This window comes from Capra hircus, chromosome 2 (genome assembly GCF_001704415.2).
Source record: "Capra hircus breed San Clemente chromosome 2, ASM170441v1, whole genome shotgun sequence".
Lineage (NCBI taxonomy): Eukaryota > Metazoa > Chordata > Mammalia > Artiodactyla > Bovidae > Capra > Capra hircus.
In genome coordinates this window covers 16512044-16524817 of record NC_030809.1, presented here as the reverse complement: position 1 = coordinate 16524817, position 12774 = coordinate 16512044, and the positions used below count along the sequence as shown (strand labels likewise).

The 12774-nt window shown below is 46.9% G+C and overlaps 1 non-coding gene across 1 annotated transcript; it reads left to right on the top strand.

Annotated features, from left to right (window-relative positions):
- Positions 10294-10365, top strand: TRNAG-UCC. The gene has a single exon. It is a non-coding gene; the product is annotated as a tRNA-Gly (tRNA).

The window sequence follows — 12774 nt, the reverse complement described above, 5'->3', positions numbered from 1 at the left end:
CATTATTTTCCGCATAAAGCAACAGAGAAAGTTACAAAGCAAGACACTAGATGGAAGAGTATTCACCTTTCAGTCATTTGTGCTGCTGAAGCCTGTGGGCACTGGATACGGAAGTGATGTGTATGTAGTCAGGGCGAGCTGGTGAGGGGCAGAAAAATCTGAGGAATCAGAGGTGAGAGAGGTCAAGGGTAGGGTAGGAAGGGAAACTGCCTGTGCCTCCTGCCCCCAGGCCTGTGAGGCGAGGCCCTCCTTCCTGATATCGGGCTGGAGACTCGGAGTCCTTCCAGCCACACAGCGACCCCACGACTCTTGGCCCAGATGAGCAATTCAACACAGGAAACCAGATGGTCAGAAAAATGAAGGATAAATAGTAACCAAACTACACAAGCGTTGAAAATATTAAAGGACATGCAAGATTCAACGAAAGAAGATGTAAAAGTGAAATAATAAAGGAATTGGATAGCCAAGAAAAAAGATAAGCCAATTTAAAAGAAAAAACTCAGGGGAGTTCCTTGGCAGTCTGGTGGTGGTGGTTTAGTCACTAAGTCATGTCCAACGCTTGGGACCCCAAGGACTGTACCCCTCCAGGCTCCTCTGTCCATAGAATTTTCCAGGCAAAAATACTAAAGTGGGTTGCCATTTCCTTCCCCAGGGGATCTTCCCAACTCAAGAATCAAACTCAGGTTTCCTGCATTGCTGGCAGATTCTTTACCGACTGAGCCACTAGGTGGACTAGAGGTTAGGATTCAGGGCCTTCACTACCATGGTCGGAGTTCAGGTCCAGGTGGGGCAACTGGAATCCCGTAAGCTGCACGGTGTGACCCAATAATAACAAGAAAAGAAAAACTCAGAATGATAGATGTGCTAGACAGGTATGTCTAAACCTGAGACAGCAAAACCATTTCTAGACATGTTTTTTAAAATGAAAAACAAAAGGAAAAAAAAAAAAAAAAAACAGGAAGAAGCAAGCCAAGCATCTGAACCTGTAGAAGGACACTCAGACTGAGGGCCTTGGGTAGAGGGCAGGCCCTGGACTCAACTCCCCTGCCGCTGGCCAGGCACCCCTGCCCCAGAGACCAGCAGCCGCCCTTTCAGATAATGGCTGCACGTCGAGTCTGCACCATGTTCCTGGGCCAGCAGAGGGCCAGACACACCTCAGCTCGCTGGGGTTGCAGGAAAACCTGAAGCCTAGAGTGACCCCAAGCTCCAGCCTGGCTCTACTCGCTTCAGACAGAGCTTCCCTGGGGGCTGGATTGGCGAATGCTGACATCCAGATGGACAGAGCCAGCCTTGTCTCTGGCCCAGGCTCTATGCTCGAGACACGTGCTGGCTTCCTCAGATTCCCTGGGCATCCTCTCTGGCCACTGCTGCTGCTGACGGTCCCTGGGCAAGAAAAGCCACACAACCACGCAGGGGCTGGCTGGGGCTTTCAGGTTCCCCTCTGTCTTGCTGGGAAGTTTTCTTTGTTTCTCTTTGGTCATTTGCTTTTTAACTTTTTTAAAGTATTTGTTTATTTGACTACACAAGGTCTTGGTTGCCGCCCTGGGGATTGCAGGACGCAAACCCTTCGTTGTGGCATGTGGGATCTAGTTCCCTGACCAGGGATCGAACCCCAGGCCCCTGTATTGGAAGCACAGAGTCTTAGCCACTGGACCACCAGGGAAGCCCCCTATTTTTTAACTATTTTACATGAATATGGATGCAACACATCACACAAAAATCACAAAAGAGAATATAGTGATGAAAAGTTCTTCTCCCTCCCTTGGCCCCCTGCCACCCCCCACCCCCAACACATTCCCATCCGCCCAGGCCTCCACTGCCACCTGGCTCTAGCGAGGCTTTTCAAGGTAATTTATGCAAACACATATGGAACTCTCACCCTCTTTTTATCTTTTACACACACTGAAGCACAGGAGGCTCGCCACAGTTTGCTTTTTCGCTTAAAAGCGAACCTGAAAGATCATTTCACGTCACCAATCCAGGTAGAGTTGTCACAGTGCATTTGAAAAGGCTTGGTGTTCCATTCTGTGAATGAGCCCTGATGAGGAAAGTGCTAGGTCAATTACTGTAGTATAGCACCATCTCTGTCCCCTTGTATATCTCCGCTGCATTCCCAGAATCCCTTTCCAGCATGTTCCGGGCTGGATTCTGCCCAGGAGGGGCACTGTCACCAGAGTCCCAAGGCTGAAGGGGGTAGAGCCACCGCTCTCCACATGCAGCTATGGGCAAGCAGCAAACATCATTGCTGGGGTCTTTCTCGGCTCCTGGGGTCCCCCTTACAAGACCCTCACTTCAGTGCTCTGCGCAACTGAGATCCTTGGTGCCAGCTTCCAGAGGCTCCCAGTGTCCTCCTGGGGAACCCCTGCTTTGATCCTGCTGGCACCTGGGATCACGGGTGGCACCTCCCTGCCACCCCCATCCCACTGTCTTTCTCTCCTTTCCTCCCCCAGCCCCTCCAGTGCTGCTGCAAGTCTGCACTTCCCTGTATTAACCTCTCTCTACTCGAAATACCTAGAGTGGCTTCTGTCTTCCTGATTCAACCTTGAATGCTACAAACAGGGTTGCTTGCGTGTCCTTGCGTGTACTCATGAACCCATGGGCCGCTCTAACTGGAGCATAAATTCCTACGAGTAAAATTTCCACATCAGTTTAAATTTTAGTGGTGTATTATTCAGCTAGTGCTGCCATAACAAAATACCGAATGGCTACAGCAACGGAAATTTATGTCCTCACAGTCTGTAGGCCCAGGGTCTGAGATGGTGTCTGCAGGGGTGGTTTCTTCTGAGGCTTCAGAGATGACCGTCTTCTTCCTGTGTCTTTACGTGTATGAGTGCGTGCCCACATTTCCCCTTCTTATGAGGACACCGGTCATAGTGGATAGAGTCCACCCTAATGACCTCATTTTAATGTTATTACCTTCCTAAAGACCCTCTCTTCAAATACACTCATGTTCTGAAGTACTGGAGTTAGGATTTCAAACATGAATTAATGGAGGGGCCCACAACTCAGCCCATAAGAGAAAGCTGTTACCAACTTGCTTTCTCCCCAGAATCTACCAACGTACATGCCTTATATCAATGCACAAGGGAGCCCAGTCTTCATACACTTGCCCCAAGAGTCTGAGGCAAACTCAGTGAGCTCTACTATCTAATAGGTAGGAAAGGGCACATGGTGTTGTTTTAACTTGCAATTCTCTTATTCTGAGTGAGGTTAACAGCTATTTCATGAGTTTATGAGTCATTTGTGTTTCCTTTTCTGAGAAAGGTTTGTTCACAATCTTTGTCCACTTAAAAAAAATTTTTTTGCAATTAAAAAAAATTTATCTTTTATTGTATTTTATTTGGGGCCATGCCAATGACATGTGAGATCTTAGTTCCCCAACCAGGAATCCATCCTGCACCCCCCTCCAGTGGAATCAAGGTCTTGACTGCTGGACCTGTCCATTTTTCTATTGACTTATTTGTCTTTTTCTTATTGTTTTGTGGAAGGGCTTCATCAAAGATATTTACCCAATACACCGTGCAAATATTTGTCATTTATCTTTCAACTTTGTTCATAATTTTTCTATAACTCAGTGATACTTTATTTTTATGTAAATTACCCATCTTTTCTTTTATGGCTTTCAGGTTCTCTGTCATTCTCAGAAAGTCCTTTCCAACTTTGAGGTTATAAAACAAATTTTCTTGTGTTTTGTTTTAGAACTTTATTGTGTGTTTTTTTACCACACAGCATGTAGGATAGTTCCCTGACTAGGGATCAAACCCATGCCCCCTGCAGTAGAAGCTCAGAGTCTTACCACTGGACCACCAGGGAATTCCCTCTTCTACTTCTTAATATTTTACTTTTCACATCAATACCTTTGATGCACTTGAAACTTACTTTAATGTAAGGCATTAGGAACAATGACTCTTTGGGTAGGTGTTTATCCAGCTGTCCCAACACCAGCCCCTCTTTCTTCCCCCAATCTGAAGTGCTGTATTTATTGTCTACTGAGTTCTTCTATGCATTTGGGTCTATTTTCATGCTTCCTATATACAAGCCTATTTGAGACCTTCTTCAGTCTTCCCAAACCGCTGATCTTGACATCTACCCACTTCTTATCAGATGACCTTGCCTTTTAGTTCACAAGGATATGGAAGGATTCATGGGGGATCACCTTCTGCTCAAAATGGAAGACCCCTGGGACTTCCCTGGTGGTCCAGTGGTTAAGACTGTGCTTCCATCACAGGGGGCGTGGGTTGGATCCCTGTTCAGGGAATTACAATCCTGCATGCCTCAAAGTGCAGCAAAAGAACAAAATAAATAAAATGAAATGGAAGGCCCACCCTCTCTCCTCTCTAAGGTAGCCACTCCGCCCAAGTCTGAGACCCCAGCTTCCCAAGCCCCCAAATCTCTCTCTTCTGTGCTCAGCATCTATCGTTTCCCTACCCCTTCTCGATATTCGTTTAAATGAACTCAAGTCTCTCACACATTAAAAACAAATACAAACAAAAAGCCTCCTTCAGTTCTGTGATCCTCTGCAGCTACTGCTGTCTTTACTCTGGCCTTTAGACCCCAAGCCTCTGAGAGCATCATCTGCTTCCTGTCTCTCATCCCCGTCTGTGGTGAACTCCTCAGTCCACTGACTCTGCTTTCACCCCCGTCAGCCTCTGGTCCGGATGATGGGAAACTGGGCCGTGCTCGGTCCTCTGCTCTGGCCTCCCAATTCTAAGCACCGCAAGCTCAGTCAACATGGAGCAGGACTCAGGCTGGACAGGACGTGGCTCAGCGTAAGCATGTCCACAGAGTGTCCGCAGGCGGTTGTGAAAGTGGCCACCTGTCGCCCTTCCACAGTGACCAGTCAGGACTCTGGGTCTCTCCACAGATGAACCAGCAGGGATGCAGGGGAAGAAACTGGTAGTTACTGGGAGAGAAGCAAATGTCATTTCCCATCAGTGGACCAGACCCTGAGTTCAGCTACCTGCTCCAGCACTTCCCCCGCTGCAAGCTCACAGCCTGGAGGAGACTTATGGGGTCACTTACCAAGCAGAATGTATAATGAGAATTGAGGCGAGGGGCTTCCCTGGAGGCTCAGTGGATAAGAATTGGCCTGCCAATGCAAGAGACATGGGTTCCAGCCCCAGCCTGGGAAGATCCCGCACGCTGTGGAGCAATTGAGCCCATGTACCACAACACTGAACCCGTGCTCTTAGAGCCCAGAGGCATAACTACTGAAGCCCGCGTGCCCTAAGCCCATGCGCCACAAGAGAAGTCATCACAACGAAGTGTAGCCCCAGCTCTCTGCAAGCAGAGAAAAACCCACACAGCAACGAAGACCCAGCCCAGCCAAAAATAAATAAACAAATTTTAAAATAAGAATTAAACCACTCCTGGTGGCTCAGATGGTAAAGAATCTGCCCACAATGCAGGAGACCTAGGTTCAATCCCTGGGTCAGGAAGATCCCCTGGAGTAGGAAATGGCAACCCACTCCAGTATTCTTGCTTGAAGAATACTGTGGACAGAGGAACCTGGTGGGCCACAAAGAGTTGCAAAGAGTCAGACATGATTGAGTGACTAACATTTAAAAAAAAGAATTGAGGTGAGCACCCAACTGAGGTGCAGAAGACTGAGGTCAGGAACTATGTATTAAGAAATTTGGCCTCCCCGGTGAGAAAGATCTGGCCTGGGTCCCTTTGTCCTGGATCTGCGGAGGGAAACTCCAAGCTCTTGGAATCTCCTAAGTAACATGAGATTATCTGTTATTCATGGTGGGACTCTGGACCACAGTATATACTTTATTCTAACAAAGTGACTTATTGTGTGATGTCAGCTAATCCTCCAGGGAAGGAGGTTGGGCTGGTGATAGCATCCAACCAAGGGGCCCCTGATTCATGCCTCCATAGTGAGACTCCCGTCTGAGTGCTGGTCACGGAGGCTTAGTGAGCTTTCCAGGTTGGCAATTCTCTGTGAGTTTTGTCACACGTCATGGCTAGGAGGGGCGATGCCACTCATGTCTCCACAGGGAAAGGAAGGGCAGAGCTCCACACTCGGACATCCCTGGATGCCACCGTTCTGCTCCTGGTTCTAATTTGTATCCTTCCCTGTAATAAATGTGGCTGTTGAGTATGTTAGTTTTCAGCGAGTTCCATGAGTCATTCTAGCAAATCATCAGACCTGAGAGTGGTTGTGAGGACCCTGAAATTTGTAGCCTTGAGGACCCTGAAATTTGTAGCCAGCTGATCTAAAGTAAAGGTGGTCCCAGGGCCCCTGAACGTGCAGCTGGTACCTGCAGTAAGGGGTGTCTTGGGGTGGGGGGTTGTTCCCTCAAATAGTACAGCTGGCTGAACTTGATGCAGCTGGTGTGAGAAGTCTCAGGCATATGTGATGGTCTGGAGGGCTCTGCCTTTAACCTTGGACCTTGGCTAACTCCCAGGCAGGACAGTTCCGTTCCTATCTTATCCTAATGGGACCACTGCAAGTGGGCAACATGCTATCTGGCCTTCTCCATGGCCAGGACTCTGCGCCTAGATTCACAATCCTGGTGTCTTAGAGCAATTGCAGTACCTTTTACTTTTTGTCTTCACTTTGCCTGACTGAGTGATGCCTGAAATAGGAGATGAGACTGGAAGACTCGGCAGAGGGGGCAGGGGGGGGCGGGGGGGGCGGGGGGGGGGGGGGGGCGGGGGGGCGGGGGGGCGGGGGTTTCTGAGCCCCTTGAAGTTGCTGGCAGGATTCTATGTGTATGGACCTACTGTGTTGCACAGGGAACTCTGCTCAATATTCTGCAATAACCTAAATGGGACAGAATTTGAAGAAGAATAGATGCTTGTGTACATATAATGGAATCACTTCTCTCTACACCTGAAATGAATACATTGTTAGTCAACAATATAAAAAAAATCCAATATAAAATAAAAAAATTTTTAAAGACTCTATGCGTATGACTCTGTGGGTATTTCTGGAGAGGATCCGTGGATTCTCAAAGCAACACTGCAGGTGCCAAGACCGGAAGCTCACCCAGATCCATCTGAGACGTCCCCCAGGCTCATGGACAGCTGTCTAGATGCTAACAAAGCCCCAAGAGCCTCCAGGAAAGAGCTCAGGTCACAGACGAGCCCTTTGAAGACAATAGGTCCTCCTGGGGTGAAGTATTTTCTCAAGTTTTCATCCATTCATTCCTGAGCCACGTGTCATGGGATGTGCATAGTTGTGACACTGGGAAGGGTGTGAGAAGGCAGTCTCCTGCAGGGGAAGAGCAAAAGTGGTCCCACCTGGGTGACAGCTCTTCCCCAGGTAGGAGCCTGAGGCGGGCACCGAGGGCTTTAGGGAAAATGTGCAGACCCCCAACCTCACGCTGGGGGGTGGGGACGGGTCATTCAGGGATGGAACGCCACAGACCTGGGGCCCAAAGCAGAGCCACATCCTTACCCAACAGAGCAGATGTTGAGGTAAAGGTTCTGCCAAAGCTGCGATCTGACGGAGGGTGAGGTCAAATGGGGTCAGCTCGGTCAGCTAGTTACTCTGCCAAGCTCAGTGTTCACAAAATGGGCACAATAAGACCTAAACAGAGAGCGATACCCTGGGTCCACAGAGCTGTGCTTAAGGAAGCATCGACAATTGGAGGTAAATTCGAGCCCAGCCAAGAAGGACCAAGGTCCAGCTTCATGGCCCAAGGATGCCAAAGGCAAGTCATGTTCCCAGCACCTGAAGCTGAAGGGCACGGAGGCCTGCATTGGATGGATTACCAGCCCCTTCTTTGTAATGAGCCTGGCCAGGAAGGTCCTCCTCACCTTCCAGGATGTCAGAGAGGGCCTGTGTGTACAGGTGGCCAAAGGATCCCCCCGGTCTGATGAACCAGGGTTTACCGGTTAATTTCACAAAAAGACAAAAGGTGAGTTTGTCCACACAGAAGGAGGTTTAAAATCATAGGTAGAACAATAGATGAGTGAAGACAAATAGTGCCCAGGACTTCTTTGGTGGTCTAGTGATTAGGACTCTGCATTTCCATTGCAAGGGCCAAGGGTTTGATCCCTTGTGAGACTGAGGTCCCGCAAGCCTTGCAGGGCAGCCAAAAATAAAATAAAAAAGACAGATGGTGTCCAACCCCTAAGTGACCCCTATAAACTAGACAATATCCTAAATTCTTCTAGCTTTCTCCAAAATTTGGCTACCACTCTTCCAACTCATGTTTCCAACTTCTCTCCCACTTTTGACTTGGCATCATCAAAAACCAAAACGGTGGGACTTCCCTGGTGGTCCAGTGGCTAAGACTCCATACTGCCAATGCAGGGGGCCCAGGTTTGATCCTTGGTCAGGGAACTAGATCCTGCATACCGCAACTGAGGCTGAGAGCAGCCAAATAAATAAACATTAAAAAAAAAAAAAAAAGATCCCACATGCTGCAACTAAAGACCCTGAGTGCCCCAACTAAGACCCAGTGCAGCTAAATAAATTCATACATAAATAAATCAAAGCTGCCCTTTTCCTGAAGCCCTGAAAAGTTAAGTTGAACACCTAACATACTCCGGAGAGAGATCACACAATTGCCCCTCATTAAACCAACCTCATCCTCATGCCTGAACTCATCAGAGACAGTTCTGACTGCTCTAGATGCTTTGACCCTGACATTTAGAAATCTTCCCTGATGGCAGCGCTCAGGACTAAGAATCTGGGTTTATCATGTGTTCCAACCATGAACCTTTGTTTTCCTTGGCTGACAGACTGGTTCCCTGAGATCGGCTATCTACCAGTGCTGCTTCTGGACCTTGAAACTTTGTACCAGAAGTTTTAAAGGTGGGACCAGAGGGGACAAAATCTGCTGCCTTAAAATGTCTCTTGATCATAAGGATTACTTCCAGTTGAAAACAATCAAGGCTCACCCACCACCCAGTTGTATCTTCTGAGACTCCACCAGGGAGGGACCGCAGGGCTACACCAGCCAAACTCCCCTCCTTGAGGGCAGCTCCTCAGCACTGGAGGCAAACACTGCTCTTCCAGATGGGGTCACCCAACTATTCTTTGAAGAATAACCACAGGAGAGACTTCCCTGGTGGTCCAGGGGCTAACACTTCGTGCTCCCAATTCGATGGGCCTGGATTCAATCCCTGGTCAGGGAACATAGATCCTACACGCCCAACTAAGAGTTCCTATGCCACAACTGAAGATATTGTGTGCCCCAACTAAAACCCAGTGCAACCAAATACATTTTTTTTAAAGTTCAGTTCAGTTCAGTCGCTCAGTCACGTCCAACTCTTTGTGACCCCATGGACTGCAGCACACCAGGCTTCCCTGTCCATCACCAGCTCCCAGAGCTTGCTCAAACTCATGTCCATCGAGTCAGTAATGCCATCCAGCCATCTCATCCTCTGTCGTCCCCTTCTCCTCGCACCTTCAATCTTTCCCAGCATCAGGGTCTTTTCCAATGAGTCAGTTCTTCGCATCAGGTGGCCAAAGTATTGGAGTCTCAGCTTCAGCTTTAGTCCTTCCAATGAATATTCAGGACTGATTTCCTTTAGGGTTGACTAGCTGATACATGTATGAAGCAAGAATAACCTCAGGCAACCTGCTAGGGAGGGCTAAAGTAGCCCAACTGGGCCTTCTCTGCCTCACTGGCTTCTGCACAGTCTGTGGGAACCTCCCCACCTCCAGCCCACACCACCTGACTGCCAGGATTGATGTGATCCTTCTCCGTGACCCTCTATTTAGATGTGTCTTAACCTGGGGGCCACGAATTCAGAGGAGCCATAAACTTGGATGGGAATAAAACTTGCGACTTCACCTTCACTGACTTTTAAGCTTCCTTTGATCGCAAACATAGGCAACAAACCACAGTAATCGTAGCAGTTCTGTGACTGTCACTATCAATCAGGGTTTAAGCAGAGAAACTGTCAGCAGAAGATACAGTTAATGCTTCATCTTTGCAGTAGTTATGTTCTATAAAGTCGGTGCACACACTGGATTATTTTCCTGGGGAAAATGTCATCAACCAATCAATACATAACCTTGTGTTTCTGTTTAAAGACACATGTACATATGTCTAATTTCACATAAACGTTGATTCATTAACATTGGATTCAGAGCCAACAGCGCCATAATTCAGGCCCGAGTGAAGCTCATCTAACACATTTTCCCCTTAAGGCACACTGCACAGAGCTTAGAACTGTATACACCACTTCAGCACTGTGTGAGGGACCATTTCAAATAGCAAAATCATCAACAAGAAGGACAAAAATGCAAAACCATGGCACTAAATGGATTGTCATAAGGACACTTGCTTACAGAGTGAGAGCTGAACCAAAAAGGCAGTCTGGACTTCCCTCACGGTCCAGTGGTTAAGATGCCACACTTCCACTGTGGAGGCTCAGGTTCGATCCCTGGTCAGGGAACTAAGAGCCCATATACCACGTGACATGGCAAAAAAGAAAAAAAGGTAGGGATCCCCCCCCAAAAAAAACAGGGTCACCTTATTCGACTTCACTAGATGCACACTGGACATCTCACAAATTCTGCCTCTCTGCACGTGTCCTGGAGGAACATGTGGATGATCTTGTATGATCTCGAAAACACCATGTGCATGGATTTGGGGGTTACAAGTAGATTTTAGCAAGTAGTTGAATTTGCAAATACAAAAATCAAAAAATAATAATGAGAATCAGCTGTATATATCAAGAGATGTGTAAGGAACTGGCTTTCAGGCTTGTAGGGGTGGGCATGTCCCAAATCCACAGGGCAGGCTGTTGGGAAGGGACAGGGCTAGAAGTACATGGACAGAATTTCTTTGGGGAATCTAACACTCTGCTCTTAAAGCCTTTCAACTGTTTGAAATTAGTCCCACCCAGAGGATCTAGGATAATCTCCTTGACTTAAAATCAGCTGTCTATGGACTTTCAGCCCATCTATAAACATCTTCTCTGCAACACCCAGGTTATGCTTGACTAAAGAACTGGGGACTGTCGCTTGGCCAGGCTAACATATCAGAAGACCAGCAAGGTCTCTGTAAGATGTCACGTTATAGGAGTAATACTGAAGTACGATACAGAGGATGTATTATCTGGTTTCACTTTTTATTTATTTACTTATTTTTAACTGAAGGATAATTGCTTTACACTGTTGCATTGCTTTTTCCATACATCAACATGAATCAGTCATAATGGTTTCGCTTTTAGTAATGAACATGACAGAATACAAAAGCCACAGTGTTTCCCGTACTGAAAAATTCTTGTGAACGGAAGAATGGAATCAGCAAAATGGAAAGGGCCCAGCACATCTATCCGTCCTGAAAATCATTAAAAGATGTTGGGGTGGGGGTGGTGGTTATGTAAGGAAAACTCAATTCAAAAAAGCTGGAACTCTTCCAACACTTGGATTTGCTACGTCACAGTAAGCTTTTATTGGAGCATCCTCCAAATTGCTCACCAGGGGCCCAGAGGGAAATCTCCCACGCCTTCAGAGCGACATATTAGACTCCGATGGCACGTGCACAGAAATTATCAGGCAGTTTTGGGGACTGGATCAGAAGGAAACACTGGAAGCAGTTACCCTGTCTTGTGGTGTGATACGTTCTAGAATAGGTGACATGTCTTTCAACATTTTGAAGCAGGTCTTTGAGGAGAGAGCTGCCTCATCAGCCCCAACAGAGGGGTCTTCTTGTTTGCCTCACTGTTGGCATGCTGCCAGTACCAAAGAATCCCTACTTTCTGAATGGCTTTTGCAAACTATAAAGACTGTGGACATTTTGGAAGCAGTAAAAAAGGGTCTTTGCCAAATAGAACTTTGCCTGGGAAGAAAAGCTTCATTCTCTGCCCAGATGGACCTCCTGCAAAGCTGATTTCATTTGGACTTAGTGATGAAACTCTCCGTGTCGTCATCTCTCAATGCACAGGCAGTAAAGACTTTTCCAATCTCTCTGAAAGATGTTTTGTCAACATTCATAAAGTCAGCAACTTCTGAAGAATCAGGTCCTTCAATCACTCCATTTGCAGAAAGCTTGTCAGGAAATGGGAACAGAATCCAGAAAATGCTCCTCACTGGCTTTCAAAGGACAAGTGCTTTATTCAAACAAACAGCAGAAGTCTTACTGTCTTCTGAAAGAAAAAGAAAGGCACTTCTGGCAATGTTTTGAACAAAAAAAATTTTATCCTTGAATTGGCTTACTTAGATATATTTAACCATATGAAAGAGACTTCTCTGAGGTCCCAAAGTCATCACTTATGATGCTCCTAAAAATCCACAAACTGACAATATGCAAGGAGAATATAGTGCCAACAACACCTTTGCAAATGATCTGGGCTGGAAAAGTGCTCTCTTAGGATAGAGACCAGACACAAAATATTGATTTCTTGGCATAGAAAAATTCGCCAACACCTAGCAACAGTTCATAACTCTTTCAAAAGTTATTTCAATGGTTGCTGTTGTTTAGTCACTAAGTCTTGTCTAATTCTTGCTGCTCCTGGACTATAGCCTGCCAGGCTCCTCCGTCCAGAGGAGATTTCCCAGGCAAGAATACTGGAGTGGGTTGCCATTCCTTCTCCAGAGTATCTTCCTGACCCGGGGATTGAACCTGTGTCTCCTGCATTGCAGTGCTGATTCTCAGCACTGATCCTGGTGCTGAGCAACCAGGGAAGATTTCGATCTTCAGGGCATCAAAATCGAACCATGAATCCACAATCTTTTCTTTCTGAGATAGTGTGTTTCTGAATTGTGATCTAGCTAAAGAACTCATTTTTCTTAGAACAAATATACTTAGGACAAGTAGAGTTTAACTAAAAGAGCCTTGATGAATGCTGGTATTCTTT